Source organism: Triticum dicoccoides, chromosome 3A, assembly GCF_002162155.2.
Source record: "Triticum dicoccoides isolate Atlit2015 ecotype Zavitan chromosome 3A, WEW_v2.0, whole genome shotgun sequence".
Lineage (NCBI taxonomy): Eukaryota > Viridiplantae > Streptophyta > Magnoliopsida > Poales > Poaceae > Triticum > Triticum dicoccoides.
The window spans coordinates 598,230,429-598,248,273 of NC_041384.1; positions in this window are offsets into that span (position 1 = coordinate 598,230,429).

The following is a 17,845-nucleotide window of genomic DNA, read 5'->3' on the forward strand; positions in this document are numbered from 1 at the left end:
AGAAAGTTTATTTTCTTGTTACGATGATTTTCAACTTCACTCTCAAATTCTTTGAACTTTTCAAATGTTTTAGACTTATGCTTCATTAAGTAGATATACCCATATCTGCTTAAATCATCTGTGAAGGTGAGAAAATAACTATATCCGCCACGAGCCTCAACATTCATCGGACCACATACATCTGTATGTGTGATTTCCAACAAATCTGTTGCTCTCTCCATTGTACCGGAGAACGGTGCTTTAGTCATCTTGCCCATAAGGCACGGTTCGCAAGTACCAAGTGATTCATAATCAAGAGGTTCCAAAAGTCCATCGGTATGGAGTTTCTTCATGCGCTTTACACCGATATGACCTAAACGGCAGTGCCACAAATAAGTTGCACTATCATTATCAACTCTGCATCTTTTGGCTTCAACATTATGAATATGTGTGTTACTACTATCGAGATTCATCGAAAATAGACCACTCTTCAAAGGTGCATGACCATAAAAGATATTACTCATATAAATAGAACAACCATTATTCTCTGATTTAAATGAATAACCGTCTCGCATTAAACAAGATCCAGATATAATGTTCATGCTCAACGCTGGCACCAAATAACAATTATTTAGGTCTAATACTAATCCCGAAGGTAGATGTAGAGGTAGCGTGCCGACCGCGATCACATCGACTTTAGAACCATTTCCCACGCGCATCGTCACCTTGTCCTTTGCCAGTGTTCGCTTAATCCGTAGTCCCTGTTTCGAGTTGCAAATATTAGCAACAGAACCAATATCAAATACCCAGGTGCTACTGCGAGCTCTAGTAAGGTACACATCAATAACATGTATATCACATATACCTTTGTTCACCTTGCCATCCTTCTTATCCGCCAAATACTTGGGGCAGTTCCGCTTCCAGTGACCAGTCTGCTTGCAGTAGAAGCACTCAGTTTCAGGCTTAGGTCCAGACTTGGGTTTCTTCTCCTGATCAGCAACTTGCTTGCTTTTCTTCTTGAAGTTCCCCTTCTTCTTCCCTTTGCCCTTTTTCTTGAAACTAGTGGTCTTGATGACCATCAACACTTGATGCTCCTTCTTGATTTCTACCTCCGCAGCTTTCAGCATTGTGAAGAGCTCGGGAATAGTCTTATTCATCCCTTGCATATTATAGTTCATCACAAAGCTCTTGTAGCTTGGTGGCAGTGATTGGAGAATTCTGTCAATGACGCAATCATCTAGAAGATTAACTCCCATCTGAATCAAGTGATTATTATACCCAGACATTTTGAGTATATGCTCACTGTTAGAACTGTTCTCCTCCATCTTGCAGCTATAGAACTTATTGGTTACTTCATATCTCTCAATCCGGGCATTTGCTTGAAATATTAACTTCAACTCCTGGAACATCTCATATGCTCCATGACGTTCAAAACGTCGTTGAAGTCCCGATTCTAAGCTGTAAAGCATGGCACACTGAACTATCGAGTAGTCATCAGCTTTGCTCTGCCAGACGGTCATAACATCTGGTGTTGCTCCAGCAGCAGGCCTGGCACCCAGCGGTGCTTCCAGGACATAATTCTTCTGTGCAGCAATGAGGATAATCCTCAAGTTACGGACCCAGTCCGTGTAATTGCTACCATCATCTTTCAACTTTGCTTTCTCAAGGAACGCATTAAAATTTAACGGAACAACAGCACGGGCCATTTATCTACAATTAACATAAACAAGCAAGATACTATCAGGGACTAAGTCCATGATAAATTTAAGTTCAACTAATCATATTACTCAAGAACTCCCACTTAGATAGACATCCCTCTAATCATCTAAGTGATCATGTGATCCAAATCAACTAAACCATAACTGATCATCACGTGAAATGCAGTAGTTTTCAATGGTGAACATCGCTATGTTGATCATATCTACTATATGATTCACGCTCGATCTTTCGATCTCAGTGTTCTGAGGCCATATCTGCATATGCTAGGCTCGTCAAGTTTAACCTGAGTATTCTGCGTGTGCAAAACTGGCTTGCACCCGTTGTAGATGGACGTAGAGCTTATCACACACGTGGTGTCTGGGCACGACGAACTTTGGCAACGGTGCATACTCAGGGAGAACACTTTTATGTTGAAATTTAGTGAGAGATCATCTTATAATGCTACCGTCAATCAAAGCAAGATAAGATGCATAAAAGATAAACATCACATGCAATCAATATAAGTGATATGATATGGCCATCATCTTGTGCTTGTGATCTCCATCCTTGAAGCACCGTCGTGATCACCATCGTCACCCGCGCGACACCTTGATCTCCATCGTAGCATCATTGTCATCTCGCCAATCTTATGCTTCTACGACTATCGCTACCGCTTAGTGATAAAGTAAAGCATTACAGGGCGATTGCATTGCATACAATAAAGCGACAACCATATGGCTCCTGCCAGTTGCCGATAACTCGGTTACAAAACATGATCATCTCATACAATAAAATTTAGCATCATGTCTTGACCATATCACATCACAACATGCCCTGCAAAAACAAGTTAGACGTCCTCTACTTTGTTGTTGCAAGTTTTACGTGGCTGCCGCGGGCTTAAGCAAGAACCAATCTTACCTACGCATCAAAACCACAACGATAGTTTGTCAAGTTGGTGCTGTTTTAACCTTCGCAAGGACCGGGCGTAGCCACACTCGGTTCAACTAAAGTTGGAGAAACTGTCACCCGCAAGCCACCTATGTGCAAAGCACGTTGGGAGAACCGGTCTCGCGTAAGCGTATGCGTAATGTCGGTCTGGGCCGCTTCGTCCAACAATACCGCCGAACCAAAGTATGACATGCTGGTAAGCAGTATGACTTATATCACCCACAACTCACTTGTGTTCTACTCGTGCATATAACATCAACATATAAAACCTAGGCTCGGATGCCACTGTTGGGTTTCGTAGTAATTTCAAAAAAATTCCTACGCACACGCAAGATCATGGTGATGCATAGCAACGAGAGGGGAGAGTGTGATCTATGTACCCTTGTAGATCGACAACGGAAGCGTTAACTTTGGTTGATGCAGTCGTACGTCTCCACGGCCCGACCGATCAAGCACCGAAACTACGGCACCTCCGAGTTCTAGCACACGTTCAGCTCGATGACGATCCCCGGACTGCGATCCAGCAAAGTGTCGGGGAAGAGTCCCGTCAGCATGACAGCGTGGTGACGATCTTGATGTTCTATTGTCGCAGGGCTTCGCCTAAGCACCGCTACAATATTATCGAGGACTATGGTGGAAGGGGGCACCGCACACAGCTAAGAATATGATCACGTGCATCAACTTGTGTCTAGGGGTGCCCCTGCCCCCGTATATAAAGGAGCAAGGGGAGGAGGCTGGCCGGCCCTATAGGCGTGCCAAGGAGGAGTCCTCCTCATAGTAGGAGTAGGACTCCTACTAGGAGGGGGAAAGAAGTGGGGAGGGAGAGGGAAAGGGGGGCGCCGCCCCCCCTCTCCTAGTCCAATTCGGATCAGGGGGAGGAGACGCGTGGCCCACCTTTGGCTGCCCCTCTCTCTTTCCATTAAGGCCCATATGGCCCATAACTTCTCCGGGGGGGGGGGGTTCCGGTAACCCTCCGGCTCTCCGGTTTTCTCCGAAATCACCCGGAACACTTCTGGTGTCCGAATATAGCCGTCCAATATATCAATCTTTATGTCTCAACCATTTCGAGACTCCTCGTCATGTCCGTGATCACATCCGGGACTCCGAACTAACTTCGGTACATCAAAACTCATAAACTCATAATATAACTGTCATCGAAACCTTAAGCGTGCGGACCCTACAGGTTCGAGAACAATGTAGACATGACCGAGACACGTCTCCGGTCAATAACCAATAGCAGAACCTGGATGCTCATATTGGCTCCTACATATTCTATGAAGATCTTTATCGGTTAGACCTCATAACAACATACGTTGTTCCCTTTGTCACCGGTATGTTACTTGCCTGAGATTCGATCGTCGGTATCTCAATACCTAGTTCAATCTCGTTACCGGCAAGTCTCTTTACTCGTTTCGTAATACATCATCTCACAACTAACTCATTAGTTGCAATGCTTGCAAGGCTTATGTGATGTGCATTACCAAGAGGGCCCAGAGATACCTCTCTGACAATCAGAGTGACAAATCCTAATCTCGAAATACGCCAACCCAACATGTACCTTTGGAGACACCTATAGAGCTCCTTTACAATCACCCAGTTACGTTGTGACGTTTGGTAGCACACAAAGTGTTCCTCCGGCAAACGGGAGTTGCATAATCTCATAGTCATAGGAACATATATAAGTCATGAAGAAAGGAATAGCAACATACTAAACGATCGGGTGCTAAGCTAATGGAATGGGTCATGTCAATCAGATCATTCATCTAATGATGTGATCCTGTTAATCAAATGACAACTCTTTTGTCCATGGTTAGGAAACATAACCATCTTTGATTAACAAGCTAGTCTAGTAGAGACATACTAGTGACACTCTGTTTGTCTATGTATTCACACATGTATTATGTTTCCGGTTAATACAATTCTAGCATGAATAATAAACTTTTATCATGATATATAAGGAAATAAATAATAACTTTATTATTGCCTCTAGGGCATATTTCCTTCAAGATTAGTTAGGCAATTGCGTGCGGCTAATTTCAAAGTTGATTTGGACCAGCTCTCCTTGCTGTGAAAGTTTGATTTTGACATCATCCCCTACCACAAGATACGATTTAGATTTGAACCTTGACCATCCTTTAGCATCAATCATCATGCGACCATCCTTTGTACTTACGGTATATTGAGCAAGTTCATTCACACCAATGCTGCGCATGGTAAGAGAAACTTGGCCGCGGTCGCCCGGATTGTTGAACGACTCCCTCGTTGCTCTAGGAATTCTCTATTTGCAAACAGGAAGACATACCCAAACAGTTGGATCAACACAATGAATCATGTGAAACAACTTGGAAAGAAAAAAGAATGAAGCACTTGGGCGGCCAATGCTTACCAAGAAGGTGGACATGTCGGTTTTTGTAAGGACTTTGGTATAAGAAGTGCGAACTGCAGCCTAGTCTGTTGCTGGTGCAACTGCACGGGCCAGAGCAGATGCAAGTGTCGGAGCAGGTGTCGGTGTCGGAGCAGGTGCCGGTGTTGATGCCCGATCCTCCGGTAGATCAGACTGATCCGCTGACGCGATCGGTGCCCAATCCTCAGCTAGATCAGACTGAGTTGCTGCCGCTGTCAGTGCTAGAGCAACTGCCGGTGCTCGATCTGTGCAAGATAGCGGCGATCGTGTCTGGTCTGCTATGATCAGCTTTCTAACTTGGCTAGGATCCGTGACCGTGATCCAGTTTTTTTCTTCATTTCTTTTAAACGCGAGAAGGACTAATTGTGGCATTTTTGTTAAACCAAACTGCAGTTCATCATAGGGATTCAGCTTGTACTTAGACAACAGACTGATCCAATTTTTTCCAGTAATATAAGTGATGGACAGTGCCTTCGTTACTGACATGACATAAGAAGTGAAACCTGCAAAAATAGCCATCGTAGAGCAAACCAGACGGTTTATTCTATGATGAATGTCACATGGCAAAACCTGCATCATAAAATTACAGGAAAAGAAAGAAAACATGACACTAAATCAATAAGATTTAGACAGTAAATCAATAAGATTTACTTGATGTGACACGAGTGAATCCTTACCAGGAAATCACTATGTTGAAGTAATAAACAGAAGATTGATCGTCCAACTACGCATGGCATGCAGGGGCCCTGCCTACTCCCACAAGCAGGACATTCCTAAGGTTGTGACAAATCGTATGGACTGAACATCCATGGGACTGTAAATCCTGGTGGGTGCGATAAACCCTGCAATGCATACATATATTGGAGTGAAACCATAATTGATAAACCGTCCTCACAAAAAATATGATCTGGATACTTCAAAATATACAGACTGAATCGAGTGGACAGACATTAACATAGACCATTCTCAGGACCGACCACACACCAAAAGCGGTAGTACTGAACAATAGTACTTACTACAGACACGCGAAGTTGCACTAACTAAACTCTGCAGACTATTTCTTGCCACAGACCTACGGGATGAACCCCGCATAACTGACTAGGCCATGGACTTCATGTGAGATGTCTACATGCACCATCACCATCTTGTCAACCTTGGAGAACCTAACAGAGTGGTCTTTCCACTCATAAACATGATGATGAAGACAGGCCGCATCAGATTTTTTGGGAAGCTTTACAAGAACCACACCCTTCGTAATCGAAGGCACAACCAGGAAATTGTTGTGGTCAAGTAAAGCCTCGAGAACACGCGTGACAACAATGCTACAGGAAAACACTAGTTCAGGACACGTGGCGACAAGGACACAGCAGCTGGATAGTTCAGCAGTAGAACTCATCATCAGGTCTTCCAGTTCACATGGCATGACTTTGAGAACTTCATCTCCACCGCGGACTTGGTTCTAATTCAAACAGAAACCATATTTTATTACTATCTCCGTTCAGAAATATAAGATAATTTTTGATATTATACTCCATATATGACTACATATACGCACAGAAATGAGTGGACAAAGACACTAGAACATGTCTTCAAAGGCATGAGAGCAGAGGGATTAGATACAATATCCATAACACAAGTTACTAAGGCAAATATACCCTCTTAAAAGGTAGCATTGATGTTCATAAAGTACTCCCCCCGTCCCAAAATTCTTGTCTTAGATTTGTCTAGATATTGATGTATCAAGTCACATTTTAGTATTAGATACATCTGTATCTAGACAAATCTAAGACAAGAAATTTGGGACAGAGGGAGTAGTTGAAAGTAATCTATAAGAAATCAGTGTCAACCTCTCGCATGTTTTGGTCAAAAGAGGAATTTAGAACCATTGTTTAGCACACAAAAATAACATGCAAGATCACCCAGAAAGTTGTACTACTAGTACTAGTACTGTGTGTTAGACGAAAAAACACGATCAATATCGAGAAAAAGATCGTCAAGAAGAGATATTACCTGGACTTGCTTAATGAGGGATCCTGGAGAGGGGGGCTTGGATAGGGCGATGGCTTTGAGCTTGTCTGCGGTAGTCTCGGCGGGGTGCTTGTGCTTCTTTGTAGCATGAGCCTCGACTGTTTTGGCCGGAGCCATAGACATCAGTTCGGCGGTGCTCCAGCATCCATCAAGAAAGTGTCAAATAGAAATAAAAGAAAAGAAACCATAATCACAAACCCAAAAGAAGAAAACAGATGGAGTTATAGGATCAGTCTCGGGGTTGCAAGACCGGGCCTTGGCCAGAATCAACACCATTGATGTGCTCACCTTTCCTTCTTTGGGAGAGAAGAACAATGGCAGAAGCAGGTCGGGATTTTCTTGAAGAAATGAGGAACAAGATGAGGCAGAAGCGAGGGTTGGGTAGAGAGGAAGCTGAGAGAGAAGAGTGAAATGATGGTTGCTTCGTCCGTCCAACTTACTGCTGGAAAGGAGGGGGTTTTGTGATTTGACGGCTCATTGGGCATTACTATGACGCTTCGATCGGGGTAGTCTACCGTCACTCTACTATGGAGTAATTTAGTGCATGGCTGGTGGACCCCGATGCTGGGTGTCCCACACGTCAGTGAAAGTGAGTAATTTAGTGCATGGGTGGAGGAGGATCCGCACGGTAGAGCGTGTCCACTATTTTTCAAAAGAAAAAAATGATTACAGCAAGCGTTTGCACTCTTACAACGGAGGAGTGTGAAACACGGCAGCCACTTGAACATACATAGTGCTCCTACTACTAGGCATGTGCAGTGGTTCATACATCAGTACTACACAATCTTGTTGCTAGTGTAGTAAGATATGATGATAATAAATGATGTTGTGCGCATGTCAACTACTCCTATATGTAACATAGTACCACTTTTTTGACCGTCCGGTCGAGAATGAACGGTGAGGTCAATGTTAACAGAACTAGGTCCACAACGCACGGAGAGTACGGTGCTACAGTACTCCACGAAACATGAACGATATGAAGCACGAATAGTGTTAGGCAGGGTGTATGAAGGGTGCACGGGATGGGAGCAAAAGTTCCATTCTCGACCCACTTTTGGGTGCTTGGCAGAGTGCATGAAGGGTGCATGAGTACACACTAGTAGGTTGACAAAAATACACGAAGAGGAAACAACTATATTGAGATGAGAATGCAACCAAACACACCCACACGCTTTGTGCTACAGTGACTGATCTGCACCGCCTGAGTTTGATCCAATGGTCATGTTGCACCGAGACATGGATATGCCCATGCAGAGGGCGCCTAAACACCACTGAAGTCCCTCTGCTTCTCGAGGCGCATGACGTTGGAGATGCAGGGTGCAACCGCCCGTAGAGCCCGCTCCCGGTCGACGGGAGCTAGCTCGTCAAAGACGGCGTCCAATGGCACAAATGGATTCCAGTGACGGAGCCCTGAAAGGATTCGCCCGGTAATGGCGACGGCAGCCCGCAACCCCTCCTTGTCCAGCTCAGCCCCCACCATCACGCGGAGACGGCTCAGCTCCTCGGAGATATAGGTGAAGAAGGAGACCAGGTCAGGAAGCCGCAGCTCGTTGAAGTCGACCGGGTGGTCGAACGGGTTTAGCCCGACGGCCGACATCGTCGCGCGGGCACGACGGTAGGCATCACATAGCCGCAACACGTGCGTGGCAACTTGGTTCACCAAGTGGCTGAGGCGATCCTGGACCTCGTCACAATCGGCCCGCTCGCGCTCCAGCCGGCTCCCCTGACGGCCTATCGTATCTCCCGCTTTCTACAGCAACGCCGCTGACGCCTCGAGCATCTTTGTGGTGGACGCCCGCCGCTTTTGAAGCTCTGTGAACTCCCGCACATAACGGAGGAGCATGGCACTCCTCTCCTCCTTGAGCTCATGGAGCTCCACGTCCTTGGCCCTGAGCTCCGCATCATTGGCATGGAGCTCTTGTGTCAGGCGCCTCACCTCGGACTCTGTGATCTACTACGCTGCCATGGCACCAGGTAGAAGCAACGGGGAGAGGAAGCAAAGGGGGCGAAACGGCTGAAAGGCAATGCAATCTACGGGAAGGCGGAGGGAGCGGGGGATCTTTTGGTTTTCACCATGGTAAAACACCAGTCGACGACTTCTCACATCAGGGAGCAGTGTATTTTTATAGGCGGAGTCATCGTGAGTAATTGCTGCCCCGCCTGCTCCGGTTAATCAAAAAATTAAAAATCCTGCCGCGCCTGCTCCCGTCAATCAAAAAATTAAAAATCCTGCCGCACCCAAACACCAGATCAATGTCGCGGTGGATATTTAAATTTACCTGCCGGCAAGTAGATAAAAAAAGGGGTGAAAAAACAAATGTGGCGGCGGCCTAGCTAATCGGTCGAAGTAGCCCAACTAGCTAGCCACCATGCTTCACTGATGTACTCGGCGGGAAAGGTGGTCTTTCGTGATTTGACGACTCATTTACTTGCTTCGGTGCTACGACCGAGGAGGACCCAGAAAATGCACGGTAGGGCGTCCCATGTCAGGAAGAATATATGCGTGCACCACCCGGGAGGACCTTGAAACCGCGCGGTAGGGTGTGCCACGTCTCGGCATGGAGGAAAAATGTGCGTGTAAAAATATACTGTATCTGACGTAGTACCTATGGTTCGACCTCAGGACCCAGCCAGTCAGTCGAAAACACCCCACTAGCCACACAGCTTCATCATGCAAACGTGGCACGAAGGATAGATGTGGTTAGCTCCGTCTCGACCAGCCACAACGTCTCTTGTTCTAGGCGATTCTTCTATTTTCCAAGCTTTTTTTAGTTATAATAACACCACGGCAAGCTAGCGCCGCTCTTCGTGTGTGCCCGTGCAAAGGTTAGACGATGGAGAGAAGAGAGATTGAGATCGGAGACCTAGGACCCACAAGTAAGTGAGACAACGGTCATGCATGTGTTGACGAGGCACTCCCTCTACTCTACTCAACGTAAGTACTGTATAAATAAAATCAAGTTATGGGACAAAGCCAACAACCGTTCGTTTTTTCAGGCTATCGACTTACGCTTTGTAGTCCAGGTTGCCAGTTCGAATCTCGTCTTTCAGATTTGTTAGTTTTAGGTCCAAATTTGATTAATGACAAGTGGGACCCCCGTGTGTTGTTTCGATATTTCAGTGTAGGATGGTTTTTTTGAACAAACACTTTGCGCGGTTAGACAAGTAACAGCACGAGTTACACGTAATTTGCAAGTTTACAAACAAAAATGACAGCGACATAGAATATCACATCCACCCCACAGCTTAGATAATATGGTGATACGAGTTTTTACACCATTGGAAGTGAGATCCAATGGCTTGGGAGTAGTCTTTGTAATTATGCGCAATTTTCAAACTCTCCAAAGGTTTTTTTTTGCAAATAAAACATTCAGGCCTCGTGTTTACCCCTTCATCTTCAATCCAACGGCTCCCCGGTGCTCATATTAGGTGCTCCCCGTAGCTTAATTACCCGCTACGGTGATATGAGCATCTTGGTCGTATGATGAGTGATCAGATGGCACATGCGTAGTACTTGTACTTCCTGCGCATTTCCCAAACTCTATCAACCGTATATTGCAAAAACATTCAAACCTCCTATTGTGGGCCATTAGATCTCAGTGAACTCGTATCACCATAGAATCTACGGTGCGGGAGCACCTCATACTCTCCCGTGCAAGAAAACATAAGGTGCTATCGCAGCTTGGATGCTACGGTGATACGAGCTTGGAGGTCATTTGATCTGAGATCCAATGGCATCTGAGCAGACTTTGTGCTTGTAAGCACTGGCCAAACTCTTTTGGGGCTTTTCTGCAAAAAACCATTCGAACCACCGAGGGGGTGTTGGGTCACAAATCCAACGACTCCGAAGAGCTTGTATCACCAAAGCATCTAAGGTGTGGTAGCACATGATATTCTTACATACAGGAGAATATGATGTCCTGCTTCATCTTAGATGCTACGGTGATACGAGCTTCGAGGTTGTTGGATATGGTATCAAAGGGCATCTAAGTAGTTTTTGTACAAATTGTGTGCAATTCTCAAACTCATCAAGGTTTCCTGCAGAAATATTAAGACACATCATGTGAGCTGCTATATCTCAGATCTACAAGCTCCAAGCAACTCGTATCGGCATATAGCATCTAAAGTATGGGGGCACATGATATTCTCCCGGGGAGGAGGGGTGAGGGGTGCACAACCAATCGGTGGTTGGGAGGGTGGGGACAAATATAATCTAAAAAACCCTAAACAGAGCTCCACAATTTTATCTAAGGTCGAGGGGTTGACCCCCGACAATCATAGCTCCGCCTAAACACAACATTTGCATGTACTGTAGTACTAGACTTAATATTCATGTTTCAGTTTCATGTTCATCTTAAATATTGAACTGAGGACCATGGATGTCTTAATTTTACTCCCTTCGTTCCTAAATATTAGTCTTTTTAGAGGCTTCAAATGGACTGGCACATACAGATGTATATAGACATATTTTAGAGTCTAGATTCACTCATTTTGCTCTGTACGTAGTCACTTGTTGAACTCTCTAAAAGAATAATATTTAAGAATAGAAGGAGTATTTTTGAATTCGTGTCATACATGCATGGTTTGGAAAAATAGATGCACTATACTTATTGGATTGTTGTTGTGTTCGTGCGTGTGTGTCTCTATGTGTGTGTGTGTGGTCATATGCTTGCTACATACAAAGTTTTCTCACCTCCATATTGTTCATCTTTTAAATTTGAATTTGCATTGGAAAACTTACTAGGGATACCATGAAATGTGAAATCCGCGTTGAGATCACTATATCACAAACTTACTCTAATTCAACAACTCGTCATAAATCAATTACCACGTTGAGATTAGTATTTGCAAGGAAAATACGGGTATTGTAATACACATAGATTTGTTCGGCAATTTAAAAGGTTCCTTCCGTATTCTCGAATGGTAGGACCCAACGGCGTACCAGCCAGACCTTGGCTTGTGTTGATCCTAAAAAAACCGGGCTCGTGTCCTTTGGTGGCGTGCTTGGTACGCACATTAGGCAACCCCAACCAGTCGAGCCTCAGCGTTTTAAGTCAAAATATCTGGCGGCCAGAATTCCAGCCCTAGGAAATTCCCCTCATGTCCCCGGTCCATAATGACTACCGATGAACAACGGAGGGATGCTTTAGTAACTAGACAACGTTACCTACCGTGTCGACCATGATTTAATTCCCTCGGTCGCTGCTCGTCAAGGTCACCCGTCAACTGCATTGCCTGGTACTACTACTACACCAGGATGAGCACAGAATTGAGCCCGTTTGTTCTTGCCTAGTACTTGAGTTAATATATCAAGCAATGCACTGGTACGGAGGGATTATCCTTTTACTCTACATATATAACTTGTCTGAAGTCTAACTAAGCAAAATGTTTGACCCAATCCTTTCTTAAGAAATACAACAGGACAGATGTACGGCTTGAAAATTTATTGCTTGATGCAGGTTATGATACTGTTTCGAATCCTGGATCTTAAATTTCAGAAAATCCAAAAGTGAGCATAAATTCTTGAAACTAAGCATGGTCACGTGATATGGCACAAATAATACTTCGTAACTTTTTTCTTCAATTTGAGACAAGGTGCTTATGAAAAGTTGCATAAATGAAGAGCCAAGGTATTTTGGAACAAAGACCTGTCACGTTAAGGCGAACGCTTTCACTGTTGAAACCGTGGGCGTTTACGTGCCGCCACGAGTCCCCGCTTCTCATCGGTAGGTGCCGTCCGAGCAAGCGTGTGAGTCGACGGGAGGCGTGCGAGCAGACCACTGCACTGGCTGTCAGGGAGGCGTGCGAGCAGACCGCTGTGTAGGCTCACCGGGAGGCGAGCCCTTTGACCAGGCTCCGCCGCCAACCGTCGTCCCAACTGCTCCCACTTTTAATGTCGCCGACGCCGCAGTTTAAAATCAACCCCGCACTACCCGGTATCGCTACAATCCTCTCTCTTCCTCTCCGATTCTCCTGTCGTCTACCTCCAACTATCCTGACCTAAACGTACGCCATGCCACATCACGATGGTCTGCCCTTAGTGTTCCAGTTTCCTGAGGAAGACACCCAGCTGGAGTCTCAAGAACATAAGGCGCTTTTGGACGAGCTTGAACTGGCCTTGCGGGAAGACGCCGCGCCTGTCCTCGCTCCCGTTCCGGCTCCCGTCGCCCGAACTGCGCCAACGCCCATCCCCGTGGCATTGATGGGCTGGAAGCCGCACATTGTCGCCGAGCTTGATCCCACGGGGTTCCACGAGGTCCTCGCCGACTTTCACGCGCCCGTGCACCTGCCAGCGCATGCGCCTGCGCATGCACTGACGCGCACACCCGTGCCGCTGCCCGTGCACCTGCCAGCGCATGCGCCTGCGCGTGCACTGACGTGCGCACCCGTGCTGGTGCCCGTGCACACGAATGTCTCCGCCGCGCCGTTGACAGCGCATGTCCCCGCGCGAGTGCCAGTGCCCCCCTCAACGGCATGGATGGCCGCCGTCGACCGCTTCCTTGCAGCAACGCTAGTCGCCTCCTCCCGCCAGCTGACTCGCTCCGAAGTCCAGAAAATTTTGGCCTTCCTTGAAGCTAGGACAACATCCAGGAGTACGCCAACAACGGTGCAAGACGCCGCCGTCGCCGTCGGTCAGAGGCCCGACGACACAAAGAGCACGGCAGAGGAGCCGCTTCCCACCGCGAGACTCCCCCGCCGCTGCCGTGTAATGTAAATTTGCCATGAAAAACGTTCGGATCGCCATGCTTAATATCCGAAGGTTTATCATTTCCGTTTATTTTATATCGATCGTCGTACAATTTAAAGTCGGAGTCAGACTGAACGAAATGTATGGTTTGATCGATTGTGTTCTGCTAGAACCATATCAAATTAAATATAAAACGTCATCAAGCCACATGTATTTCTTGTCATCCAACGACCTAGACTGCTTCAATGTCGAGCGCTCAACACGTTTAGTATGCAGTTAATTTCATGCCAAAAATAGTGCTAATCACATGACAACACGCAAATAATATCCTAGTAGTAAATATCCGCATGCACTTAATATACTTCCAAATTAACGTGCATTGCACGTACACACTGACTAGTGCTGCTACTACGTGAAACTGGTGCCATGACCTGTGAACACGTCCAGATATGGTCAACGGCAACATCGCCCGCGAGTTCTTCCTGTTTGCCCGTGCGTCTAAACACAGAAGGGGAGGAGAGAGAGAGCACACATGGAACCCACCAGTAAGTGAAGACGAATAATACTAAAAATAATATTACATGTTATCCATTAATTAGGCTGTGGTAATATAAAAATATTATGTGAACAAAGGGGTTACAACAAACATTGCTATTCTACGTATGTTGTCTATTGACGTGCTGCTTCAAGGCCCGCTCGCATGTTCGATCCTCTTCCTTTATTTTTTAATTTGTATATGGGTCCAAATTTGTTTCATGACATGTGGGCCCCTCGGTGTGTAGTTTGTAGCACTTTAATTTGTGGGTCGAAATTTGTTCCATTCCAAGTAGACTATCGGTGTGTAGTTTTGTAGCTTATTTATAATAATTAAAGAGAACAACATAGTTTTTTCAATAATACCATGGTGCAACGTTGAAGGCGAGAAAGGACGTGCGAGAGAGCGATGACCGAGCCAGAGGGAAATCAACTAGGGGAGTTGCGTGGGTTGCAACGGTGTTTGGAGTAGTTGTGGGCTGAATGCTACGAAAATATAATCTAAACCGACCGGAATAAATGCCTACACAAATTAATCCAAGGTTGGAGTGCCCCTCGCAAGGGATGGAGAGGTAGTAGCTTCAATGCGTGGAAGATACGGTGTGAGAAAGCGAGGTCAATCGAGAGACATATAGATAGAGAGACAAAGTGAGTGTGGTCTGACATTCATTGAACAAATATATATGCTCTGGAGAGATATTGTCCAATTGAGCTTTTTGGCAAGGGTGAGGGCTGTAAGATAGAGGTTGAGAGATGATCCAGTCATAGACATGTAGATATATTTTGTGCGTGGGAGGAAGCAAGGTCAATTGATCACATAGGGTCGCCGTGCGATCGAAAGAGTGAGGCGGGTTGGAGAGAGTGACCTAGATAGACGATGTGTGTGAGAGAGTAGACAATGTGAATAGGTCAAATTGGGCTCAAACATGGTGATATATCATTTTTGTCCGAGAAAGAGCGAGGTCAATCGAGACATGCGGAGAGAGAGAGAGAGAGAGATTGAGTGAGCGTGGCCCACCATGAGGTCGAAAGAGTGGCGGCGGCTTGGATGGACTGATCTAGATAGACAATCTGCGTGAGAGAGTATAGAGTGTGTCGATCGAGGCCCGAACAGGGAGATATATCATTTGTGTGTGAAAGAAAACGAGGTTAAACGAGACTCAGATAAAGAGAGCGAGATTGAGCGAGAGTGGCCCGCCGTGCGGAAGAAAGAGTGAGACAGTCTCGAGGGAGTGACCTAGATATACAACGTGCGTGCGTGCGCACAAGAGGTTGGGGGGCTAGATAGGCAATGCATGTATTTAGCACGAGAGGGTGAGAGGGAGAGGGAGGAGAGAGAGAGAGAGAGCTCGACATGGGGTGCAATGGCGGGTGTGTGAGGTAAATACATTTGGTAACAGAGTGGAAAAAGGGGTTGTGTAGTTGAGAGACTTGGAGATCGAAACATGGAGAGAAAGAATGAACGTGTGTTGGAAACCGATAGCTTCCTAAGGTGCTTAATTAGGAGAGGAAGATTGACCGATACAAGAAGTATGTAGCGTTTGCGAGGGGGGGGGCTAAAAACAACATTTGAATGTACATAGTACGAGACTTAATATCAATGTTTCAATTCGGTGTACATTGTAAGATTTGAACCGAGGACCAGGCATACGGGTAATTATTTCGAATTCGTGCCATACTAAGTTTCGAAAAGTTGACATTGACTCAGTTTGTTGTGCTATTTTGTAGGTCATATGTTTGAATACATGCAAAAGTTTTCTCACTACCATGGTGTTTATCATATACATATGAATTTGTATTAAAAAAGTAGCATGGATACAGTGAAATCCACGTTAGAATTGGAGATCGCTACGTGACACACACTCTAATTCAAATAACTAACTACGTGACACACACTCTAATTCAAATAACTAATTATGTGACACACACACTCCAATCCACGTTAGCGTAGGTACCGTTTTGATTTTTTTTCAAATAACTCCTCATTAATTAATTTATAGTACTCCCTCTGTTCACTTTTATAAGACCTCGAAGACATTTCAGACAATGTGCAAAACAGTTCATTTTAAGTTGTTTGAAACGACTTACAAAAGTGAAGGGATGGAGTATCTCGTTTCGAATGACTAATTATTGCAAGGAAAACACGGGCATGGTAATACATACAGATTCGTTTGCAAATGAAAGAAGATTCGTTTGCATTCTCAAATGTAGGCACACCTGGCAGACCACGGTCGTGTCGGGGTGGACGCTGCTTCAGTGCCTTAAAGGCAACTTCCTTTGGGTCACTGACATGTGGGCCAGCCACCTGTTGGGCCCACATGTCATGGACACAAAGGTAGGTGCCTTAAGGCACCGAAGCATAGTCCTGTCGGGGTGGACGCATGTGTCGGACGGACGCGTAGCACCCAGCCACCCAACCCCCTCCCCCCAAAAAAAGGACGACGACAATATAAGTTCGCGCTTCCACGTTTCGAATTGAAATATATGGCGGCCCAATTCCAGCCCTGCAAAATCTCTCTTCTCCACCGTCCCCTTCCGCGCCCAGATTGCTCAAATCCCTAATTCACCGCCAACCCTCGAATCGCCCCTCGTCTCGTCTCTTTCCCCACCATTCCCCACCTCTGTGCCGGACAGCAACGACGAAGACGACGATCGCGCTTCACCACCGCACCGGAGCTACCTCATCTACGCCCTCGTCCACCGCACCGGGTGGTCCACCGACAACGTCGGCCGCCGCAACTGACGTGCCTCACAGACACCGAGTTCCACCGCATCAGGTGCGCTTCACCGATGCCGTCTCCTAGCTCACCGGAGCAACTTCACTGAGCACATCATCGCACCTTCGCCCCCCGAGGCCGTTGGGGCTTCAGCAACGGTCTCGTCCGCCACATCGTAGCGCTCTGCTGCCACCCAAGATCTGCATCCGTGCGCGGCCAGCCAATGCCAGCGCATCACCCTCAACGGCTCTGAAGTTACCCGCACTCTAGCTAGGCGAGCATGCCCAAACACCGGCCCGAACTAGGTATCCACACATCACTCCCTTGTGCACTGTTCCGACGATGTTTGGATATCCTTTCACTACTCTCTTAGCTTACACGCCTATGCAACTCTGACTTTAACTCTTATTTCTTTTGGAGATATCATCTGAAAACAAGAAAATCCATATTTTAGCGAAGCATGACGTCGCTACGGGATCTGGTACACATCCTGCACACCCGTATAACCTTGCAAGTACCTGTCCTCCGGTACAACATCAAGGTTGATTCCTCTTATTTGATCAACCATTCGCCATGTCAAAAATGCAGAGGGGGATGCAAGGAGCACAAGGCATGCACATCCAAGCAAGTGGTAACATGGACTTGTACATGGAACATCCCAAGCGCAAGCAGAGCTACAGTGAGCCTGTACAATGAGCTAGCGTCAGTCCCTGCATTTCATTTAATTCGTACTGGCATTCGTGTATGATTTGTGTGTAGTGGCTGATCCACGAATTCAAGTTACCAGGGGCGAACTTTTAACTTAAAAAATACGAAGGCACTTGCACTCCGGAAATCAACATAACTTGA